This window comes from Cryptomeria japonica, unplaced genomic scaffold (genome assembly GCF_030272615.1).
Source record: "Cryptomeria japonica unplaced genomic scaffold, Sugi_1.0 HiC_scaffold_243, whole genome shotgun sequence".
NCBI classification, from domain to species: domain Eukaryota; kingdom Viridiplantae; phylum Streptophyta; class Pinopsida; order Cupressales; family Cupressaceae; genus Cryptomeria; species Cryptomeria japonica.
Genome location: NW_026729065.1, coordinates 19,459 through 30,000, shown reverse-complemented (window position 1 = coordinate 30,000; position 10,542 = coordinate 19,459). Strand labels below are relative to the sequence as shown.

General features: G+C 63.7%; 2 non-coding genes across 2 annotated transcripts; both read right to left on the bottom strand.

Moving 5' to 3' along the window:
- Positions 1-2,139: 2,139 nt before the first annotated feature.
- On the bottom strand, positions 2,140-2,258 carry LOC131869311 (5S ribosomal RNA). The gene has a single exon (XR_009367700.1). It is a non-coding gene; the product is annotated as a 5S ribosomal RNA (ribosomal RNA).
- A 7,817-nt stretch (positions 2,259-10,075) lies between these two features.
- LOC131869312 (5S ribosomal RNA) lies at positions 10,076-10,194 on the bottom strand. Its single transcript, XR_009367701.1, has one exon. It is a non-coding gene; the product is annotated as a 5S ribosomal RNA (ribosomal RNA).
- Between the last annotated feature and the right edge of the window lie 348 nt (positions 10,195-10,542).

Genomic DNA, 10,542 nt, shown 5'->3' with positions numbered 1-10,542 from the left:
CGCACCTCGCTGCCCACCTTGGTGTGCTCCGAGGTGCCCACCACGGTGCGCAACGCCGGTGCGAACCCGGGAGCGCCCCGATGTGTGCTCCAAGGTGCGGCGTGCACGAAGTCGGACCCCGGTTTGCCCCGGGTGCGCACCTCGCGTGCACCTTGGTGCGCACACCTTGGCTGGGTTGCGCGGCCTGGTGGGCACCATGGTGCGCACCAAGGAGCGCTCCGAAGTGTGCTCCAAGGTGCGGCGTGCACGAAGTCGGAGCCCGGTTTGCCCCGGGTACGCACCTCGCGTGCACCTTCGCCGGGGTGGGCACCTCGGCTGGGTTGCGCGCCCTGGTGCGCACCAAGGAGCGCTCCGAAGTGTGCTCCAAGGTGCGGCGTGCACGAAGTCGGAGCCCGGTTTGCCCCGGGTGCGCACCTCGCGTGCACCTTCGGCGGGGTTGCGCGCCCTGGTGGGCACCATGGTGCGCACCAAGGAGCGCTCCGAAGTGTGCTCCAAGGTGCGGCGTGCACGAAGTCGGAGCCCGGTTTGCCCCGGGTGCGCACCTCGCGTGCACCTTCGGCGGGGTTGCGCGCCCTGGTGGGCACCATGGTGCGCACCAAGGAGCGCTCCGAAGTGTGCTCCAAGGTGCGGCGTGCACGAAGTCGGAGCCCGGTTTGCCCCGGGTGCGCACCTCGCGTGCACCTTCGCCGCGGTGGGCACCATGGCGTGCACGAAGTCGGAGCCCGGTTTGCCCCGGGTGCGCACCTCGCGTGCACCTTCGCCGGGGTGGGCACCTCGGCTGGGTTGCGCGCCCTGGTGCGCACCAAGGAGCGCTCCGAAGTGTGCTCCAAGGTGCGGCGTGCACGAAGTCGGAGCCCGGTTTGCCCCGGGTGCGCACCTCGCGTGCACCTTCGCCAGGGTGGGCACCTCGGTGCGCACACCTTCTCAATGTTTTCTTGCCTTTTCTGGAAATTGGTGAAGGCAGCGCATCAAAGGTGCGCACCTCGGTGTGCTCCGAGGTGCGAACCCGAGAGCGCTCCGAGGTGCCCACGAAGTCGAAAGTCGGGTTAATTGCATTGTTTTCCCCGGGTGCGCTCCGAGGTGCGCAACATCGGCGCGCACCAAGGAGGGCTCCGAAGTGTGCTCCAAGGTGCGCACGATGGCGTGCACCTCTGGTGCGCACGATTCGGAGCTCGGTTTGACCGGGGTGCGCACACCTTGGCTGGGTTGCGCACCTTTTGTGCGCTCCAAGGTGCGCACGAAGTCGGAGCTCGGTTTGCCCCGGGTGCGCACCTTCGCCAGGGTGCGCACCTTGATGCGCACGCCTTGGCTGGGCTGCGCACCTTGGTGGGCGCCATGGTGCGCACCTTTCGTGCGCTCCAAGGTGCGCACGAAGTCGGAGCTCGGTTTGCCCCGGGTGCGCACCTTGGTGGGCGCCATGGTGCACTCCGAGGTGCCCAAGATTGGTGCGCACCAAGGAGCGCTCCGAAGTGCGCTCCAAGGTGCGCGCGAAGTCGAAAGTTGGGTTAATTGTCCGGTTTGCCTCGGGTGCGCACCTTGCGTGCACCTTCGCCAGGGTGGGCGCCTTGGTGCGCACACCTTGGCTGGGCTGCGCACACCTTGGCACCCGCGTTTCCTTCATTTTAAATTTTTTTTTTTTACAATCTCTCAAGTGGGAAATTCTATAATCTCAACTTTTTTTGCCTTTTCAGGAAACTTTTGAATGGAGCGCATCATTGGTGCGCTCCGAAGTGTGCTCCAAAGCTCTCTCCAGCTGCGTGCACCTGCCCCGGCCGCGCACCCGGCCCCGCCCAGCTTCGCTCACCTGTCCCGGGCGTCTGGTGCGGAACCTTAGAGTAAGAAACATCACCGTGCACCTTGGCCAACGTGCGCGACTCGACCGAGCGCGCACTGGCCGAGGTGCACACCGATTTCACCTGGGTGCGCGCGCAGCACCTCGGGCGCACCGGGGTGCGCGCACAACGCCCGGGTTGCACCGTGGCCTGTGTGCTCGGGGCGCCTCGGGTGCGCGCTCGGTGTCGCCCCCGCGCGCGCGGTAGTGCGGGCAGCGCACCCCGGCCCGGCCCGGCCCCGACGAGAACGCAAACGGGCAAAAGGTTTATTCAAATAGCATTGCGATGCCCGGCGAAAAACTAAAAAAGGGTGCAACACCGGGACTTCCCGGGAGGTCACCCATCCCAGTACTACTCCGGCCCAAGCGCGCTTAACTGCGGAGTTCTGATGGGATCCGGTGCACTAACGCTGGTATGATCGCACCCGTTATGAGCTTGTCGCAGTGTGTACTTAGCAAACCGCGACCCACGTGCGAATCCACCCCGGCCACCCACCCCCGTCGAGGTGCACACCCTCCCTCGCGAAGTGCGCCCCGTTCGCCAAGTGTGAGCCCTGCCCGGGTGCGCGCACCTTGCTAGGGCGTCGGGTGTGCACCCGGCCCGGCCTACGTGCGTGCACCTGTAGGGGGCGTCGTGTGCGTGCAGTGTCCCGTCTGCAACGCGGTGCCCACACACCACCTCGGGCGCAACGACCTGCGCTCACATGTGGGCCGAGTGCACCTTGGTGCATGTTCGGGGCGCCTCGGGTGCACGCTCGATCTTGCCCCGGTGCACCAAGGCGCTCGGTTTGCCCCGGGTGCGCACTTGGTGCAAGGTGGGCACCCAAAATAGGGATCAAGCACCAAAACACAAGTTTCGGGATGCAAAATGGGACCCAAGGACCACAAATGCGTTCCAAGACCCATGATGGGTCCACGAGAACAAAAATGTGTTCCGAGACTTAATAAACAAATATTGGGTTTTAGGAGAAGAAACATGCTCTGATGCCCAAAACGAGAATCGACCCCGAAAAGGCCACAGGCCAAAAGTGGGATGCGAGACAAAAAAAAATGGGACCCGAGGACCAAAATTGGGTTCCCAGGTCGAAGACAGGGCAACCGGACAAGAAACGACCTCTAAGGCTCGAAATGAGTCCCGACGACTAAAACTTGACAAGAAGCACCCATCAGGCACCCAACTCGACACCCATGGGATGCCGACCCACCCGGGCTTCCACCTAGCACACCTTGGCACCCACCCACCCTCGCACCCAACCTCGCACCCAACTTAGCACCTTTGAACCCACATTGGCACTCACCCTGACCCTGGCACCTTGGAACCCACATTGGCACTCACCTTGACCCTGGCACCCACCTTTGCACTCACCTTGGGACCCACCCTGGCTCCCACCTCGGCACCCACCCAGACACCCACCTTGGTTCCTTGGCACCCACCTTGGATCCTTGGCACCCACCCCGACACCCACCTTGGCACGCAACTTGGCTACTTGCCACCCACCTTGGCTCCTTGACGCCCACCCCGACAACCACCCCGTGACCTACCCTGGCTAGGGTTGGTGCACACCCACCCTGGTGCCCACCTTGGCACCCACCCTATGACCCACCTTGGCACGCACCTTAGTACCCACCCCGTTACCCACCCTAGGACCCACCCCGTGACCCACCTTGGCCAGGGTGGGTGCCTTGGTGCGCACAACTTGCCTGGGCTGCACACCAGGGCGGGCTCAAGATGGCACCCGCGTTCCGTTTTTTTCACTATCTTTCAAAACGGAAATTTTAAAATCTCATTTTTTTCTTTTTTTTGCCTTTTCTGGAAATTAGTGAAGGCAGCGCATCAAAGGTGCGCAATGCTGGTGCGAACCCGGGAGCGCTCCGATGTGTGCTCCAAGGTGCGGCGTGCACGAAGTCCGAGCCCGGTTTGCCCCGGGTGCGCACCTCGCGTGCACCTTCGCCGGGGTGAGCACCTTGGCTGGGTTGCGCGCCCTGGTGCGTACCAAGGAGCGCTCTGAAGTGTGCTCCAAGGTGCGGCGTGCACGAAGTCGGAGCCCGGTTTGCCCCGGGTGTGCACCTCGGGTGCGCACCTCGCGTGCACCTTCGCTGCGGTGGGCACCTTGGCTGGGTTGCGCGCCTTGGTGGGCACCATGCAGTGCACGAAGTCGGAGCCCGGTTTGCCCCGGGCGCGCACCTCCGCCAGGGTGGGCACCTTGGTGCGCACAACTTGCCTGGGCTGCGCATCAGGAAGGGCTCAAGATGGCACCCGCGTTCCGTTTTTTTCACTATCTTTCAGAACGGAAATTTTAAAATATCGTTTTTTTTTGCCTTTTCTGGAAATTAGTGAAGGCAGCGCATCAAAGGTGCGCAACGCTGGTGCGAACCTGGGAGCGCTCCGATGTGTGCTCCAAGGTGCGGCGTGCACGAAGTCGGAGCCCGGTTTGCCTCGGGTGCGCCCTGGTGGGCACCATGGTGCGCACCAAGGAGCGCTCCGAAGTGTGCTCCAAGGTGCGGCCTGCACGAAGTCGGAGCCCGGTTTGCCCCGGGTGTGCACCTCGGGTGGGCACCTTGGTGCGCATGCCTTGCCTGGGCTGCGCACCAGGGCGGGCTCAAGATGGCACCCGCGTTCCTTTTTTTTCACTATCTTTCAAAACGGAAATTTTAAAATCTCATTTTTTTTTGCCTTTTTCTGGAAATTAGTGAAGGCAGCGCATCAAAGGTGCGCACCTCGCTGCCCACCACGGTGCGCAACGCCGGTGGGCACCCGGGAGTGCTTCGAAGTGTGCTCCAAGGTGCTGCGTGCACGTTGTCGGAGCCCGGTTTGCCCCGGGTGCGCACCTCGCGTGCACCTTCGTCGGGGTGGGCACCTTGGCTTGGTTTGCCCCGGCTGCGCTCCGAAGCGGGGTTATTGGAGCGCCGCCTCTTTTTTTGTCGGAGCGTTTGGTGGGGTTTCTCGCATTGGCTCTTCCGAGGCCCGGTTGCCACCCTGGCGCGCACGAAGTCGGAAGTAGGGTTAATTGCCCGGGTGCGCACCTTTGCCAGGGTGGCACCTTACCTGGGCTGCGCACCAGGGCGGGCTCAAGATGGCACGCGCGTTCCGTTTTTTTCACTATCTTTCAAAACGGAAATTTTAAAATCTCCTTTTTTTTTTGCCTTTTCTGGAAATTAGTGAAGGCAGCGCATCAAAGGTGCGCACCTCGCTGCCCACCTTGGTGTGCTCTGAGGTGCGCACCCGGGAGCGCTACGAAGTGTGCTCCAAGGTGCGGCGTGCACGTTGTCGGAGCCCGGTTTGCCCCGGGTGCGCACCTCGCCTGCACCTTGGCCGGGGTGGGCACCTTGGCTGGGTTTGCCCAGGGTGCGCTCCGAAGCGGGGTTACTGGAGCGCCCCCTCTTTTTTTGTCAGAGAGTTTGGTGGGGTTTCTCGCATTGGCTCTTCCCAGGCCCGGTTGTTGGGTGCGCTCCCACCCTGGCGCGCGCGAAGTTGGAAGTTGGGTTAATTGCCCGGGCGCGCACCTTCGCCAGGGTGGGCACCTTGGTGCGCAAACCTTGGCTGGGCTGCGCACCAGGGCGGGCTCAAGATGGCACCAGCATTCCCTTTTTCTCACTATCTTTCAAAACGGAAATTTTAAAATCTCGTTTTTTTTTTGCCTTTTATGGAAATTAGTGAAGGCATCGCATCAAAGGTGCGCACCTCGCTGCCCACCTTGGTGTGCTCCGAGGTGCCCACCACGGTGCGCAACGCCGGTGCGAACCCGGGAGCGCCCCGATGTGTGCTCCAAGGTGCGGCGTGCACGAAGTCGGACCCCGGTTTGCCCCGGGTGCGCACCTCGCGTGCACCTTGGTGCGCACACCTTGGCTGGGTTGCGCGGCCTGGTGGGCACCATGGTGCGCACCAAGGAGCGCTCCGAAGTGTGCTCCAAGGTGCGGCGTGCACGAAGTCGGAGCCCGGTTTGCCCCGGGTGCGCACCTTCGCCGCGGTGGGCACCATGGCGTGCACGAAGTCGGAGCCCGGTTTGCCCCGGGTGCGCACCTCGCGTGCACCTTCGCCGGGGTGGGCACCTCGGCTGGGTTGCGCGCCCTGGTGCGCACCAAGGAGCGCTCTGAAGTGTGCTCCAAGGTGCGGCGTGCACGAAGTCGGAGCCCGGTTTGCCCCGGGTGTGCACCTCGGGTGCGCACCTCGCGTGCACCTTCGCTGCGGTGGGCACCTTGGCTGGGTTGCGCGCCTTGGTGGGCACCATGCAGTGCACGAAGTCGGAGCCCGGATTGCCCCGGGCGCGCACCTCCGCCAGGGTGGGCACCTTGGTGCGCACAACTTGCCTGGGCTGCGCACCAGGAAGGGCTCAAGATGGCACCCGCGTTCCGTTTTTTTCACTATCTTTCAGAACGGAAATTTTAAAATCTCGTTTTTTTTTGCCTTTTCTGGAAATTAGTGAAGGCAGCGCATCAAAGGTGCGCAACGCTGGTGCGAACCTGGGAGCGCTCCGATGTGTGCTCCAAGGTGCGGCGTGCACGAAGTCGGACCCCGGTTTGCCCCGGGTGCGCACCTCGCGTGCACCTTGGTGCGCACACCTTGGCTGGGTTGCGCGCCCTGGTGGGCACCATGGTGCGCACCAAGGAGCGCTCCGAAGTGTGCTCCAAGGTGCGGCGTGCACGAAGTCGGAGCCCGGTTTGCCCCAGGTGCGCACCTCGCGTGCACCTTCGCCGCGGTGGGCACCATGGCGTGCACGAAGTCGGAGCCCGGTTTGCCCCGGGTGCGCACCTCGCGTGCACCTTCGCCGGGGTGGGCACCTTGGTGTGCAGACCTTGGCTGGGTTGCGCGCCCTGGTGGGCACCATGGTGCGCACCAAGGAGCGCTCCGAAGTGTGCTCCAAGGTGCGGCCTGCACGAAGTCGGAGCCCGGTTTGCCCCGGGTGTGCACCTCGGGTGGGCACCTTGGTGCGCATGCCTTGCCTGGGCTGCGCACCAGGGCGGGCTCAAGATGGCACCCGCGTTCCTTTTTTTTCACTATCTTTCAAAACGGAAATTTTAAAATCTCATTTTTTTTTGCCTTTTTCTGGAAATTAGTGAAGGCAGCGCATCAAAGGTGCGCACCTCGCTGCCCACCACGGTGCGCAACGCCGGTGGGCACCCGGGAGTGCTTCGAAGTGTGCTCCAAGGTGCTGCGTGCACGTTGTCGGAGCCCGGTTTGCCCCGGGTGCGCACCTCGCGTGCACCTTCGTCGGGGTGGGCACCTTGGCTGGGTTTGCCCCGGCTGCGCTCCGAAGCGGGGTTATTGGAGCGCCGCCTCTTTTTTTGTCGGAGCGTTTGGTGGGGTTTCTCGCATTGGCTCTTCCGAGGCCCGGTTGCCACCCTGGCGCGCACGAAGTCGGAAGTAGGGTTAATTGCCCGGGTGCGCACCTTTGCCAGGGTGGGCACCTTACCTGGGCTGCGCACCAGGGCGGGCTCAAGATGGCACGCGCGTTCCGTTTTTTTCACTATCTTTCAAAACGGAAATTTTAAAATCTCCTTTTTTTTTTGCCTTTTCTGGAAATTAGTGAAGGCAGCGCATCAAAGGTGCGCACCTCGCTGCCCACCTTGGTGTGCTCTGAGGTGCGCACCCGGGAGCGCTACGAAGTGTGCTCCAAGGTGCGGCGTGCACGTTGTCGGAGCCCGGTTTGCCCCGGGTGCGCACCTCGCCTGCACCTTGGCCGGGGTGGGCACCTTGGCTGGGTTTGCCCAGGGTGCGCTCCGAAGCGGGGTTACTGGAGCGCCCCCTCTTTTTTTGTCAGAGCGTTTGGTGGGGTTTCTCGCATTGGCTCTTCCCAGGCCCGGTTGTTGGGTGCGCTCCCACCCTGGCGCGCGCGAAGTTGGAAGTTGGATTAATTGCCCGGGCGCGCACCTTCGCCAGGGTGGGCACCTTGGTGCGCACACCTTGGCTGGGCTGCGCACCAGGGCGGGCTCAAGATGGCACCAGCATTCCCTTTTTCTCACTATCTTTCAAAACGGAAATTTTAAAATCTCGTTTTTTTTTTGCCTTTTATGGAAATTAGTGAAGGCATCGCATCAAAGGTGCGCACCTCGCTGCCCACCTTGGTGTGCTCCGAGGTGCCCACCACGGTGCGCAACGCCGGTGCGAACCCGGGAGCGCCCCGATGTGTGCTCCAAGGTGCGGCGTGCACGAAGTCGGACCCCGGTTTGCCCCGGGTGCGCACCTCGCGTGCACCTTGGTGCGCACACCTTGGCTGGGTTGCGCGGCCTGGTGGGCACCATGGTGCGCACCAAGGAGCGCTCCGAAGTGTGCTCCAAGGTGCGGCGTGCACGAAGTCGGAGCCCGGTTTGCCCCGGGTACGCACCTCGCGTGCACCTTCGCCGGGGTGGGCACCTCGGCTGGGTTGCGCGCCCTGGTGCGCACCAAGGAGCGCTCCGAAGTGTGCTCCAAGGTGCGGCGTGCACGAAGTCGGAGCCCGGTTTGCCCCGGGTGCGCACCTTCGCCGCGGTGCGCACCATGGCGTGCACGAAGTCGGAGCCCGGTTTGCCCCGGGTGCGCACCTCGCGTGCACCTTCGGCGGGGTTGCGCGCCCTGGTGGGAACCATGGTGCGCACCAAGGAGCGCTCCGAAGTGTGCTCCAAGGTGCGGCGTGCACGAAGTCGGAGCCCGGTTTGCCCCGGGTGCGCACCTCGCGTGCACCTTCGGCGGGGTTGCGCGCCCTGGTGGGCACCATGGTGCGCACCAAGGAGCGCTCCGAAGTGTGCTCCAAGGTGCGGCGTGCACGAAGTCGGAGCCCGGTTTGCCCCGGGTGCGCACCTCGCGTGCACCTTCGCCGCGGTGGGCACCATGGCGTGCACGAAGTCGGAGCCCGGTTTGCCCCGGGTGCGCACCTCGCGTGCACCTTCGCCGGGGTGGGCACCTCGGCTGGGTTGCGCGCCCTGGTGCGCACCAAGGAGCGCTCCGAAGTGTGCTCCAAGGTGCGGCGTGCACGAAGTCGGAGCCCGGTTTGCCCCGGGTGCGCACCTCGCGTGCACCTTCGCCAGGGTGGGCACCTCGGTGCGCACACCTTCTCAATGTTTTCTTGCCTTTTCTGGAAATTGGTGAAGGCAGCGCATCAAAGGTGCGCACCTCGGTGTGCTCCGAGGTGCGAACCCGAGAGCGCTCCGAGGTGCCCACGAAGTCGAAAGTCGGGTTAATTGCATTGTTTTCCCCGGGTGCGCTCCGAGGTGCGCAACATCGGCGCGCACCAAGGAGGGCTCCGAAGTGTGCTCCAAGGTGCGCACGATGGCGTGCACCTCTGGTGCGCACGATTCGGAGCTCGGTTTGACCGGGGTGCGCACACCTTGGCTGGGTTGCGCACCTTTTGTGCGCTCCAAGGTGCGCACGAAGTCGGAGCTCGGTTTGCCCCGGGTGCGCACCTTCGCCAGGGTGCGCACCTTGATGCGCACGCCTTGGCTGGGCTGCGCACCTTGGTGGGCGCCATGGTGCGCACCTTTCGTGCGCTCCAAGGTGCGCACGAAGTCGGAGCTCGGTTTGCCCCGGGTGCGCACCTTGGTGGGCGCCATGGTGCACTCCGAGGTGCCCAAGATTGGTGCGCACCAAGGAGCGCTCCGAAGTGCGCTCCAAGGTGCGCGCGAAGTCGAAAGTTGGGTTAATTGTCCGGTTTGCCTCGGGTGCGCACCTTGCGTGCACCTTCGCCAGGGTGGGCGCCTTGGTGCGCACACCTTGGCTGGGCTGCGCACACCTTGGCACCCGCGTTTCCTTCATTTTAAATTTTTTTTTTTTACAATCTCTCAAGTGGGAAATTCTATAATCTCAACTTTTTTTGCCTTTTCAGGAAACTTTTGAATGGAGCGCATCATTGGTGCGCTCCGAAGTGTGCTCCAAAGCTCTCTCCAGCTGCGTGCACCTGCCCCGGCCGCGCACCCGGCCCCGCCCAGCTTCGCTCACCTGTCCCGGGCGTCTGGTGCGGAACCTTAGAGTAAGAAACATCACCGTGCACCTTGGCCAACGTGCGCGACTCGACCGAGCGCGCACTGGCCGAGGTGCACACCGATTTCACCTGGGTGCGCGCGCAGCACCTCGGGCGCACCGGGGTGCGCGCACAACGCCCGGGTTGCACCGTGGCCTGTGTGCTCGGGGTGCCTCGGGTGCGCGCTCGGTGTCGCCCCCGCGCGCGCGGTAGTGCGGGCAGCGCACCCCGGCCCGGCCCGGCCCCGACGAGAACGCAAACGGGCAAAAGGTTTATTCAAATAGCATTGCGACGCCCGGCGAAAAACTAAAAAAGGGTGCAACACCGGGACTTCCCGGGAGGTCACCCATCCCAGTACTACTCCGGCCCAAGCGCGCTTAACTGCGGAGTTCTGATGGGATCCGGTGCACTAATGCTGGTATGATCGCACCCGTTATGAGCTTGTCGCAGTGTGTACTTAGCAAACCGCGACCCACGTGCGAATCCACCCCGGCCACCCACCCCCGTCGAGGTGCACACCCTCCCTCGCGAAGTGCGCCCCGTTCGCCAAGTGTGAGCCCTGCCCGGGTGCGCGCACCTTGCTAGGGCGTCGGGTGTGCACCCGGCCCGGCCTACGTGCGTGCACCTGGAGGGGGCGTCGTGTGCGTGCAGTGTCCCGTCTGCAACGCGGTGCCCACACACCACCTCGGGCGCAACGACCTGCGCTCACATGTGGGCCGAGTGCACCTTGGTGCATGTTCGGGGCGCCTCGGGTGCACGCTCGATCTTGCCCCGGTGCAC